Here is a 13,091-nt window from a genome sequence, read left to right as displayed (position 1 = left end):
ACTTCCTGCACCAGGACCAAAGCTACTTAGAACAGCGTCAATCCCTTCACGCTACAAAACAAGCTCTGATGCTCCAAGGAGTGTTTCCTGCTGTGCTCACTCCCTCACTGGGGTGAGGCAGCATCTCTGTTCAGCTGCTGGCTTTGCGGGGGTCTCCGCAAATGTCCGATCCACTGCCACAGGACAACGAATCTGGTCCTGAAGCAATAAGGGGAGCTTCAGTGTTCAGCCCATCGTGTGGCATCTCTTCTGCTCTCAGGCCGCTGGCATGAAGGCGCTGGTTGTGGTGGTAACACTGATTTCCTATTAGCATGGGCACTAGCTGGCCGTGGGATTTGACGGCCCCAGGACTGACTGGGATTTGTTCAAGTTAATTTATTTGTGCAGACTTCTGTAAATAAGAAGACAGAAATGCTGATTCTTCCTTGCAGCGGTTAACGATGCTCTCTTGAGTTTTCTGATGAGAAATGCTTTTTTTCCCCAGCACTGATTGCTCTCCAAGTGACAGTTCTGATCCAAGGTAATTGACAGCAGTTGCCTGAGAGCGCGACTTTGCTGAATAATTGGGATACGGTCGTGTGGCTAAAGCTGCACTGCTCCGAGATGCTGATGTTGCTAGTCTGATGTGTGCCGTATGCTTTCCAGCACCATCTGACACAGCACAGAGAAGCAGAAGAGCTGGGAAATTCAGATAACCTCCAAGGGCACCAGGAATCAGATGTAAAATCATGCCACTACAGTTCTGTGTTTAATTGGAGTGCAAAAGTCAACTAAAAAGAAAGGTCAGACTCTCATAATTCATGCCAAAGGCAGCAATTATTTCTGGAGCATCGGTTTGCTCAAATGTTTCTCCAGTAGGAGATCCTGGGGCTCGCCACGGAGTGAAGTTCATAAGCTAAGTTCACATGTTCAGCCCCCTCAAAGCATCAAACATCTAAGGCAAATAGAAGTGGGTTAAGTGCTGGAGTCTCGGTATCTGTCTGCTGACACTAGGCTGGGGGTTAGACCTGGGTCTGGGAGGAGCTGCGATGAGCACACACACGGTGTGGTGCTGCCTTTTGTCTGGCAGTAACTTTTGAACTCACTTTCAGCCAAATGAGACACAGGAACAGACCTCTAAAAACCTCGGGGCTCCTACAAGCTTTGTGAAAATCAGGAGGAGGTTAAAGAGGCCCAGCCTGGCGTGGGTTTGGGAAAGGCAGGAGGCTGAGATCACCTGGCAGCGCGTACTGCGCAGACGAGCAGTGTTGTGTAGCTCAAAGCCACACAGCAGAGACGGCCGCTTTCCCAGGCAGCGGTGAAGAGGCAGGGGGGATGATAGCAGAGTAGAGAAGAGGGCTCAGGGGCTATCAGAGATTGATACTGAGAGTTGGACTGAGACTTGCAGCAAAGAGCTGTAAGGATACAAACAGAAAACTCTGTGAAAGGGCTGGCTTGGGTCGTGCAGCACTTTGTATTTTTTCAGCAGAGGCATAAACCTGATCTCCTGTGTCCTGGTGTTTACCCCAAACTGATGGTAGCTTCTGCAGCATCAGGGGTTTTATGTGCTATCCTTTCTTCCTGAAATCCCTCGCTGTGCAAGGGAGGTGGTACTAACATGCACAGAGGCTTGGTATACTGAAGTGTGGGAGCAGTTCAACCATCTGAAGTTTGAGTATCTCCTACTGTGGTACCACCAGTAGTGCTGCAGTGGGACGGTGACATGCTTGTTGGTCCACGCAGGTAGCAGCGGTGAATGCAGCTCTGCGGGGGACTTGCTCTCACTGCCTGCCCTGAAGCCTCCAGCTTTTGTTGCCCAACAAAAAAGTGCAGATCTAGACAGAGCCAAACAGGCAATGGAGAGCTGCTGTTGGAAGCTGCTTCCCTTCACTGATTGCATTGCCTACGTGGGGCACCCACGCTGATAACTTCGGTGATGAATACAACCTGGTGATGTTGCATCACAGAACTTTCATAAAACACTGTTTAAGACGGAGCCAATTCAGGGATGATTCATCTTTGTTCCTGCAAACAGATGCTGGTTTGGGCACTTTTTGTGTGCCCTGTTGGAATTACACAATGGTGACATTTTTCTTGGTAAACAAGCCACTCCTTTTCTAGCTGTATAAAATAGGTGTTCTGGTCCCTTAGGCACCCTACAGTCCTTCCTGGTAGCTCTTCCAATCTAATTCAATCTTTTTGCACTTGGGAGACCACAACTATACGTATTATTCTAACTGAGATCTCATCAGCGCCCTGTGCAATGGCATTCACAGTTCAGAGATGCTTCCACCTCCTGTGGGATCTATTCCCCCCATCCCCATGTTCCAGAGGGGTAATTTTCACCTGCCATTTATTTTGGCCAAGCTGTCATGTTTTATTTCCTTACAGACAACCACTTCAGTGCTACACTGTGTTCTCTTCTGCCTTTCCTACCGCAGACCTTACACAGCCATAGTTGCTATGTAGTCATTCCTGTTCCTCGGTGGCTTTGGTTTTTCCGTGAAGCCCGCTGTTACGTACCCTATCTTACATACCAGGACCCTTTATTCATAAAACACTTCAGTTGCTTTTGCCTCTTCTTCTCCAAGTTGTCTCCTGTTGGAGTTTATTGGCTAGAACACCTGCGAGCTTTTGGTTTTGCCAATGAAACGATACCCATCTCCAGTTCACAAGCATCTAATTTCTGTGGGCGACGTGAGTTCTCATTACTTTTCTTTGGGATTCTTGGGTAAAAACTGCTGTTAAATTGAAAGGTATTGCTGCTTTTATAAATCACTGGGAGAAAGGTGCTCGCCTTTTATTTACGAGCTTGGAAAACAACAGATCTTCCTGGCAGGCTGGAGTAGCGGTACTGTGGGTATCTTCCAGGCTTTTGCTGCTGATTGACAGAAGCAGCATGAGCTTTATGGTCGTTCGTGGAGGTTGGCAGTGGTCTGTATCAAAACTGGAGTCTGAATGATCAGCTCTTCTTCTTTGGCTTCAGAGAGAGGAAGGAATAAATTGCACTTCAGATTTCTTGGAGTGGCTTCATATGCCAGGAACTTCCTTTACACGAAAGACAGATCTCTTTGTAAGAAAGGAAATGAGCTTTTCTCAGCTCCCTGAAAGATGATATTTCTGGTGCCACGTTGAACATTTTCCAGCGTGAGTTTGAAATGACAACATTAAAAACTGAAAGAGGAAAGCTGTAATTCCTGCCAGCTAACTTAAGCCAACTAATCATCTGGTGGAAGCTCGTCATCTGCACTCGGGAGAGATGGGCTTGTCCAGAGAGCTAAAAACTTACTTCAGACATCTGTCCTGGGTGGAGAAGGGCCAAGCTGGTTATGTGAACTGAATGCCGAGACTCTGGACAGCTGAAGTTAGGCAAGAGGAATCTAAGGGACCTGACAAACAGCACCGTTCAGCTCTGGGGCTTTGTCTAAACAGAGCATTGCAAACTGCTCACCTTGACCGCAGCATCTTAAGAAATGGGCTCTCTCGTCACTTTGCCGTCATTCCACTCGGCCTACTCAGGGCTGCACCACCCGGGCGTGTGATCAGCTCCCAATAACAACGTGATGGACCTGGCACCCTTCTTCTGGGAGGGTCCCTGGTTAAAATCCCTTGCTGGGTTGCTGTAGTGGCTTGACCTTGGCTGGATGCCAGGTGCCCACCAAGCCGCTCTATCACTCCCCTCTTCAGCTGGACAGGGGAAGAGAAAATATAACAAAAAGCTCGTGGGTCGAGATAAGGACAGGGAGATCACTCAGCAATTACCGCCACAGGCAAAACAGACTCAGCTCAGGGAAATTAATTTAATTTATTACCAATTAAATCAAACCCGCTGTCGTGGAGGGGTGTCTACCAGCTGGCTAAAGAAAAGGAGAAGCAGAAAGGAGGAGAGGAGGGAACACACGGCATGTGTGCACTGCCAAGCTGAGAATACACATTTCCAAACCAACGTGATTTTCTTCATTTGTGAGGAACTCAGCGAAAGAATCGAAGCCAATGGGGTGTGATGGATGGAAAAGCCCTTGTAAAAACTAGATGTGCTTTTTCCTTTGCCTTCTTCACGCCACATGAGGAATGGGAACAGGCAGATGAGGGAAGTCAGAGGACGTGCTGTGCACCTGGAAGCTTGGCAGCTTTTCCCGGTTAGATCTAACCCAACTTACCTCCATCTGCATCTGCCATATGAACAAATGGGAAAGAAGTGAAAAGGGATCTACCTGTGCATGACCAAGACTCTGCAAACCAGCCCTTGTCCAGGTCACTGCCCTCCACCCTCTGCTGCATTCCTCTTCTGTTCTCACTTGAGCATTTCCAGGGTGCGTTGCTCGTTGCAGGAGCAGAGTCTTTTCCTCTCCCACACCTGTGCCATGGCACCTAGTTCAGCTTTTCCAGCTGCAGTAATATGCTGGATCACAACCATCCCCACTGCAATGGGATATCACAGGCAGGGTGTTTGCTGCTGTCAGTATGGTTTGGATGAATTATTTGTGCTTGTTCTGTCTCTTTTCAGCTTTGGGAACTGTCCAGCCAGAAGAAAATCATTAACTGTTGGGAAAGAGAACGCAAGCGTTTAAAATTTGGCTGTTTGCTGCAATGGGTTGTCTGCGACATCAACCCATGAGGCTGGCAGCTCTTCTCAGGGACGCTGGAGCTCTGCCTTCCTAGAGAGGTGCTTCTGTGGAAAGTTGCCCGAGAACCGGGTGCTTCAGCAGTGACCTGTCACAGAGGCAGGGGACAACATGTGAGCCGTTAGAGAAAGCAATGCATTGGAGTGAGTCCAGAGCAGCTGGCTCTCCGCTCCAGGCTGCATGTCTGGAGCAGTGTCACATCCTCTGTTTTGTGCAGGGCCATCCAAGGCCTTGAGCAATAGGTAACTGGTCTGGATACAGTCTAGATGGCTGCTGCTCCAGAGGTCGTGTGACCATGGAGCGGAGGCATTCAAACAATTACATTTGGACAGAAATCCCAGAAATTAGAGATTTTCTTTTAAACAACCAGTCCAAAAGTGCTGAGCTCACAAACCTCACCTCTTTTGTCTCCCTAGCTAGCAAAGATCTTGCTATGCAGGGACCCATTTTACATAGCACCTCTCAAATCCTTCATTTAACCTCAGCCTCAGTCTTGAAGCCTAGAGGAAGGTAACAGGGGCAGACCAAGACTCCTAAAATAGCAGTGGCAATATTGAGCAGTCCCCATTGAACCTTGTGGTTCAGGGAAACAGATGGATACTTCTCTAGAGGGGGTTTTCAGTGGGCAGATGTTCATACTGTCCAGAGTGCGGGAGTATGGTTAGCAGTGAGAAACCCATCTATGAAATGGAATTATTTCTGTCTCCCTGTATTTGCATGGAGGCACTGACTAAGAAATCAATAAAGATGGTACGAAGCTTTTCCACCTCCAGCTGCCCACCAGTTATTGATGTAAGTCCAGGTCATCTACTCACCGGTCAGCAGATCAGAACCACACAACACCTTCACTGATTAGTCCTTCAAAGACTGAAGGGGCTCAGGCTCTGCAAATTTTCAGTCTGCAGACAAAAATAAAAGCAATGTAGATTTTGTGATCCAGTCTTGACAAAGCTGTATTTGGAACAAGGCTTGGTTAATATGTCATTCCATAATAACAACTGGGAGCTGAGACCAACTGAAGCACTCGGTATAGAGGGATTAGTCCAAACACAACCACCACGTGTCGTCAGGAGCCCCAAGCGCAGGAGCAGCCTAGCCAAGGACAGCTCAAACCCTTTCTCTCAAGATTTAAGACGAACTCTGGCCAGAACTGCCCGTTCGGAGAAGAGCGAGGAGCTGAGCTGCCTGAAGATACACAACGTCGTCTTATAGTTTAAAAAAAAGGAATAAACCAAAGATTTTAAATGGAATAAAAGGAGTGTGAGTGCTGTGGCTGTAGATGACTGTGGGAGCCAGCAATGAGGCTGTTGGAAAAACTTCTCAGCCAAACAGGGGGGTCAGGGCAATCCCTGCCCCTTTTCCATCATGAAAGTCCCTTTGTAGCCAGAAGCACTGCAGTGACTGAGCCAATCTTGATTAGAAAGTGACCTTTCAAGAGCAGTCTGGGGTTCACAAATTTCTTGATTAACTGTCACTTTAACATTTTTTTAGGTTGCTGCTCTAATTGTTGTCTCTAGATAAGCCCTGAAGCTGTTAATGCTTTCCTGGACAATGGGATCACACGTTTGGACACGACATTGGTTGCATCCTGGTGGCAGATTAACCTGGCTAATGGAACAGTAATGAAACATGTTGCTATTGATTCCTCCCTCCCCTCTTCTTGCTGAGGGCAGTCGCTTTGTCTTTCCTCTGCTGAGTACATTCAGCACTTATGCATATCTTTGTGATTTTCATACATCAAAGAGCCTAACAGCAATTTTAATGTGGCAGCAAATTTACAGCCAGCCCTGCAGTATTCTAGACAGTATTTTTGCAACTGAATGTACTTGTGGATCTTCTAGATTCACTCATTTATAACAAACACATGGGGTTTGTTCTGATGAAGTAGAATATTGGCTTTCAAGTCCTTTATACCAAGAGGTTGGGTCAGATCCAGGATCCCGAGGACACAGGCTGAGCATTCACAGCCGGCAGCCCCGTTTCCTTCCTCCTTTTCAGGCAAAAGAAAACCAGGCAGGTCTGTAACAGCTGGAGCAAGGAGAGACTGGAAAGGCGAAGTGGATTATGCAAAGCAGCTCTGTGTATCACACTCTCTTTTATTGTCCATGTTCTCCATTGTGAGAGGTCAGTGGGACAACACGGTCTCAAAGGAACACAGGTCTGGGAGTTCAGCTTGGGTCTGCCTCACCCGCCTTTGCAAAGAGCAGCGAGGGGGTACGTCCCCCTGCTCAGCACTGTCCCAGCGAGGGGGAGACACTGGTGAGAGCAGGACAAGGAAAGCAGAGAAGAACAAAGCCCACGCTTCCTCGGGTGGCTCCTTCCAGCCTCCTGGGAGCCGCTGGTCACCCGCTGCCCGTGGGAGCAGGGCTGGGGTGCAGGGGGAGCTGCTGCTCGGCACCGTGCCTTCCCCAGGCACCTTCCGCGCCCCGCTCCTGCCCTCGCACAGGTCTTGCCGGCAGGCAGCTGCGGCGGTGACCCACGCTGTTGTGACACACGTGGCTCATTCCTTTTGCCTCAGCCTTTGCTGCCAGCGTGATAAAGCAGGCGGTTTGTAGGATGGATGCTCCCTCTCCTTGTGTGGTTACACAGGAGGGTTAGTGTGTTTTAAGAAAACAAGGCTGATTTTTGGCTGGCAGCTGCTGAACTGTACGGTTCCTTTGTGTGCTGCGGGGACTGCTAGAGCAGAGCGTGTTTTCCTCAGCCATTTCGTTAGATCTATTTGTTTTCAAGGCAAAAAACAGATGCAGAGAAGCCCTGTGAACTGCCCTGCTCTGACCCAGGCACTGGGAACCCATTTCCACTCCATCCCTGAGCAACAAACCCACCCTGCACCCCCTTCACCACTCGTGCATGGTTCCTGGAGTAAAACTCCTCCAGGCTCAGGGACCACCTTGCACACCAGCGTTTCCAGTGGAGGGGTGAAAAAACAACCTGTGACCCCTTGCAGCCAGCTGGGAGCTTGGCCTCAGGAGGGTTTGGGGGAGGGATGTGTATCGGTCCTGTGGAGCACCCCAGCAGCCCTCCCCACCCGCTGAGCTTTCCTGGGGCATCAGGTCCACCTGCAGACCTGTCCTCTCCTGGCATCAGGGCGCCTGATCCAGCCCTGGGGCACTGCGATGGAGGTGTCTGAGGGTTTGTCCTGTGTTTCTCCTTACCTTTCACCAGGAATGTGGAGAAAAGGCACGTGGTGTTGTACAGTGCTACACACTATAGACACCACAGAGGTTTTCTATTGTGTGGGCTACAGCAGACGGTGGGGGTGGCTGCAGGGCCATGGGGAGCAGAGTGGCAGAGCCTGTGGGCACGCATGTGTCAAATCTCACCAATCTTTTTGCTTTGTAGGAGCTCAATGTTGTTTTAAACCACCGAAGTATGAACTTAGATTCTGTATTCCTTGGAAATAAAGGTGGCAGGAATACAGAACCCACCTCGTTGTGTGCAGTTTTACAGAGCAGTTACAGTGAGCGTAGTTCTTGGTTTGAAGTCATGGAATTGCAGTTTCATCCTGTGACAAGTTTGTCCAGTTTCAGTTTCATCCTGTGTCCTCTGCTGCGTAGCAGAGGACAGCAGTGCTGGCCCTAGAGCAGTGAGCAGCCCTCGCTTGGGAAGCCAATGTTAAGCTGAAACCAGGTAAGAGTCTGGATCAATATTTCTCCAGCTAATCCTCAGAAGGGACGGGAGGGAACCGGCTAAATCACGGGATCCCAGCCTGGTTGGGGTCGGAAGGCGCCTCTGGAGATCACCCAGTCCAACCCCTGCCCAAGCAGGGTCACCCAGAACACGTTGCACGGCGTGGCTGGTGCCGAGGAGCGCGGTGCTCGGAGCTGCCGGTGACTCAGCCGGTGACCTCTGCTCCTCCACCTCCCCAGGCCCGGACCTGGGGCCACTCGCGGTCGCGCAGGAAGCCTCCATGGTGCGTAACTTTCCTGGCCGTGACTGTCACCACCCCAGATGCTCAGCATGGCTGCTGGGGGCTCAGCCTTGTGACCGGCTCTGCAAGAGGAGTCACCCTGGGCTGCTTTGTCCTCCGGGACTTGGCTCTTTGAAGTGCACACCCAGCCTGTCCTGTGGTGGGTGACTCGGCTGCCGGCTGCCCGGGGACCTTTCCCACGTGCCCGTCACGTGTTGCCTGAGCTGCCAACCACAGCCCCACACTCTCCTCACCCCGTGGCCGGGCGGCGGGCGCAGGGCCTGGGGTGCTCAGCAAGGCAGAAGGTTTTGCTGCTGCCTCTCAAGAGGAGGTTGATGACCCTGAGGGGAAGTCCCTGCCTTTGTGTGCTGGGTAAAGGGGGTGTCTGACCATGCCAGGGGGTCTCCACCCCTGTGAGCTCTGGGGAAGCAACGGGGCGTTTATGGCCAACGTATGGAAAACCGTGTCCTCCCCATCACCACCATGCCAGAGCATCCCTGCACCCTGAGCTGCCGTGCCCCAGCCCTGCCCTGCCCCAGCCAAACCCCCACCCTGTGTCCTGCCTAGTGAAGGATGGGAGCACCGGGGTACACCCTGCCCCACTGGGGTGCACCTTGACCCATTGGGGTGCACCCAGTGCCCACCTCTGCCCATGACGGCTCTTCCTGTCCTCACGGGGAGGGACCCCGGGGCGCAGGGGGGAGCGGAGCATCAGCCCCCGCGGGGCCGGGGCTCGCAGCCCTCCCCAGGGCAGTGGTGTTCCCCACTGTGCCGGTGCCCCCCCGGCCCCCCTGCCGCCTGCGTGCCGGGCACATTGTCTGCCAGGTTACCAGGGTGGTTAGTGGGGGCCAAGGGAGGGCGAGCGCAAGCTGGGCACTGCCCCCCAGCCTGGCACCCGCGTGCCCTCCCGCCCTCACACCCGCGGGCTCTGCCCACCTGCTGCAACCGGCGGGTCGGGACAGTGCTGGGCGATGTGGCAGGGAGGACAAACGGACAGACCCTGGGGGTGCCCCGCTCCGCTCCCCTCACTGCACCTCTTGCCTTGCTGCTCTCCCCACGCAGTGCAGGGCACCCGTGGGCACGATGGCCAAGGCAGGGACACACGTCCGGGCAATGTGGCCACGGAGGGACTGGCCCAGGCTGCGCGGGGCGTGTGGAGGAAGCTCTGAGGAGGTGCTGTCCCTCTCCCAGACCTGTCTCTACGGCTCCTCGCCTCGCCAGGCCGGGCTGCTCAGGCCAGCTCTCCCCAGGTTTTGTCCCCAGGGTGATCCCCGGAGTTTTGGCCGTGCACTCCTGGCTCAGGTGCCTGCGCTCTGGGTGCAGGAGGCAGGGCCAAGGGCTGCTGGACACGGTCCTCGGCGCCACGGGTCCCCGGCACAGCCCCAGCTGCGCCGTGCCCGCAGTGGTTGGGCGCAGGGGGGATCCTGACCTGGGTGCTGAGCTGCTCACCTCCCCGCAGCTACACCCTGGGGGAGCAGGGCAGGGGCCTGCCGCCCTCCTCGGCGTGTCCATCAGGTTAATTCACCTTCTTCCCGCTCCAGCTTTATTTCTTCAGATCGCTGACGGGAAGAGGCAGTGATGAAAACACCACCCTGAGCAGGGCGGCACAGGGACAGGTGGAGTCCTGCTGACCCTTGAAATGTCCTCCCGAAGCAGAGCACGCCCGTGAGCGCTCCTCCGTCACGGCAGCCTCTGGAACCGGCCCTGCCGATGCCACCCCGGTGGGGGAATGACAGTATCCCGGCTCCATCCCAGCTGCAGCGTTTGGGGTGCTGAACCGGGCACAGCCAGAATACTTTACCACAACCAAGAGCATGGCGTCTGTCCTCCCTGTTGTTTTTCCACACCCTCCCCTCACCGCCGGGGCAGCCAGGCCTGGCAGCTGGCCCTGTGCCCAGCTTTGCCTTCACACCAGCTCGGTAAATCCCCCCTTGCCCAACACCCCCTGTACCCGGGGCAGGAGAGCGGAGCTGGCACCGGTGCCTGCGCCTGTCCCAGCTGCAATTGCAGCCAGCTCTTGCATCACCCCACTGGCCACCAGCAGTTGCAGAAGAGCAGGAAGTCACAAGGATTTTTTTTAATGACCTCAGTCATACACACGCCCCAATTATCCAACTGGGGCAAAAATGGGGTTTGCAGGAGACGCAGTTCTGCAGGAGCCTTTGTGTAAGCGTGATGGCTCAGAGGTGCAGAGGTTTGTAGCCAGCAGAGCAGCAGTGCTCCTAAACGTGCCCTTGTGCTGCTGCCCTGGAGTCACTGCTCTTGTTTGGATGAGACCAGGGAAAGACCTTGTTGAAATAAAATTCCTGCCTATGGCCCACCTGGGAAGGGACATTGCGGAGCTGCCTATGGGGTGTTGCAGGGACTTGGGGTTGTTGATGCAGGGACAGGAGCTGGGGTGAAGGATATGGGGGTGATTTCTCCCCCTGGACCCATGCTTTGGTCCCCCCCATTGCGGATCAGCCCGTAACAACCCCACTGGTGTCTGTCCTTGCTCAGGGGAGCGTTGGCCTGAGGTTAACCCCACGCTGGGCACATGGGCACGGTCCCGCACTGGTGCTGCTCCGGGGCGGCAGCGCAGGAGGGAAGCGGTGTTGGGGGAAGTTGTTCCCAGTGCTGCCTGGCTTCAACCCAGCTGGCTCCGAACACCAGCTGCGTTGCTGGATGAGGGTCACGGTGCCCTCAGCAGGGCAGAATCAAGCCCCATCAGTTTGGGAAGTGGATGGCTCAAGGAGGGGGTGGCAGAGCTCTGGGGTCCGGTCCCTGGTCCCTCTTCCTGCCCAGGTGACAGCCCACAGCAGGGTGGGCAGAGCCGTCCCTGCGTGCTGAAGCACTGCCAGCTCTGCCCCTGGGTCCCACAAAGTGCTGCTCCTCCTTGCTCCACCTCCAACTGCACTCCCAGCAGCAGGTGACCCTGCACTGGTGTCAGGAGAATGCTCACAGGGGCCACGAGCCCCTGGGGTTAGAACGATAGACTGGTTTGGGTTGGAAGGGACCTTAAAGCCCATCCAGTTCCAACCCCCCTGCCACGGGCAGGGACACCTTCCACCAGACCAGGTTGCTCCAAGCCCCATCCAACCTGGCCTTGAACACTGCCAGGGAGGGGGCAGCCACAGCTTCTCTGGGCAACCTGGGCCAGTGTCTCACCACCCTCACAGCAAAGAATTTCTTCCTCATATCTAACCTAAATCTCCCCTCTTCCAGTTTAAAACCGTTCCCCCTCGTCCTGTCACTCCATGCCCTTGTCAAAAGTCCCTCTCCAGCTTTCCTGGAGCCCCTTCAGGTACTGGAAGGTGCTAGAAGGTCTCCCTGGAGCCTTCTCTTCTCCAGGCTGAACAGCCCGAACTCTCTCAACCGACTCGTGGCTGCAGCAATTCCCCATCCCGTTCTCAGCCACCAGCCAGCAACCTGCCCCAGACAGCCGTGGGGCAATCGCTGCGCTGACCTCGCCTCGCCAGCCCCTTCCTGGTCTCAACTGTAATGATGGGGTGTCACGGACCCGTGAAGGACAGGTGAGGATGGGAACGCCCGACACTGTTTGTGAGAGCTTATCTGTACCACACCATGACACAATTTTTATGAAATAAGTCATTAAGAAGGTCCGGGGCATCGGGGAAGGTCTGGTCACAGATCTCGGAGGCGTGTTTGTGTTTCTGATGTTGCAAAACCAGCTCCTCGGTGGCCGAAACCGAGCTGCTGCGGCTGGAGGTCAGGAAGGGCTGATGGGAGCAGAAACACCAGGGCAGCTCCTTAGCTCCTGAGGGCAAGGCCGTGGGGAGCGGCGCCTCTTCCCGTGCCCCACACGCTGAGCTGGCTGCGTCCGACGGGCCTGGCAGAGTGTGTATGGACCTAAAAGTCCATGAGCAGAGTGTGTCTGCAATGAGGAAGCCAGCCCCGTGCTCCGGGCACGGCGTTGTTCCCAGAAGAGACCCTGCTGCCGCAGGAGAGGCTGTCTCTTGGCAGCAGCGGAGGAAGGTGCCGGGCTGCCAGGGCTCGCTCAGGCTGCAGTTAATGAGCCGTAAGGACTTCAAAGGGTCTTGGACCCTTTTGAAGGAGACTTTCCCATCTCATTTCAAAAAGATAGCAAGGCTTGGCCCTAGCAGACACATTTTATGAGCTTCCTTCTGCCTTTGTCTCAGTCCTCATGCTCAGAGGAAGGTTTTATTTAATCCCAGGAGCTGGTGACCAAAAATCACTGAATCTCAGAAACAGGCAGAGCTGCTGGATCCGCTTTGGTGCCCACCCAGAGCTCTGGAGATCTCCTCCTGGGAGGGCAGTCCTCCGGTGTCTGGGGACCACATGCATGGGTGACATTCCCTTCCTCCCCTCCTCCTGCCCACCCGTGTCCGCTGCTGCTCCCTCGGCCATGCTTGTCCTCTGCAGCAGCTTCTGTGCCCGGGTGGCTCGAGCACTCTGGCACCCCCCTGGGCCAGGAGATGGGGAAGCGGCGGTGTTATCAGGCCAAGGTGTCGGCAGCAGTCTGGCAGGCTGCAGGAGGAAAAAGCCTGCTCTGGACATGGCTTTAAAGCTCCAACGTGGGCAAGCAGAGACCCACTGGGCACAACTCGACTGCAAAG

This window comes from Nyctibius grandis, chromosome 28 (genome assembly GCF_013368605.1).
Source record: "Nyctibius grandis isolate bNycGra1 chromosome 28, bNycGra1.pri, whole genome shotgun sequence".
Classification (NCBI taxonomy): domain Eukaryota; kingdom Metazoa; phylum Chordata; class Aves; order Nyctibiiformes; family Nyctibiidae; genus Nyctibius; species Nyctibius grandis.
Note: the sequence above shows the minus strand (reverse complement) of the source record.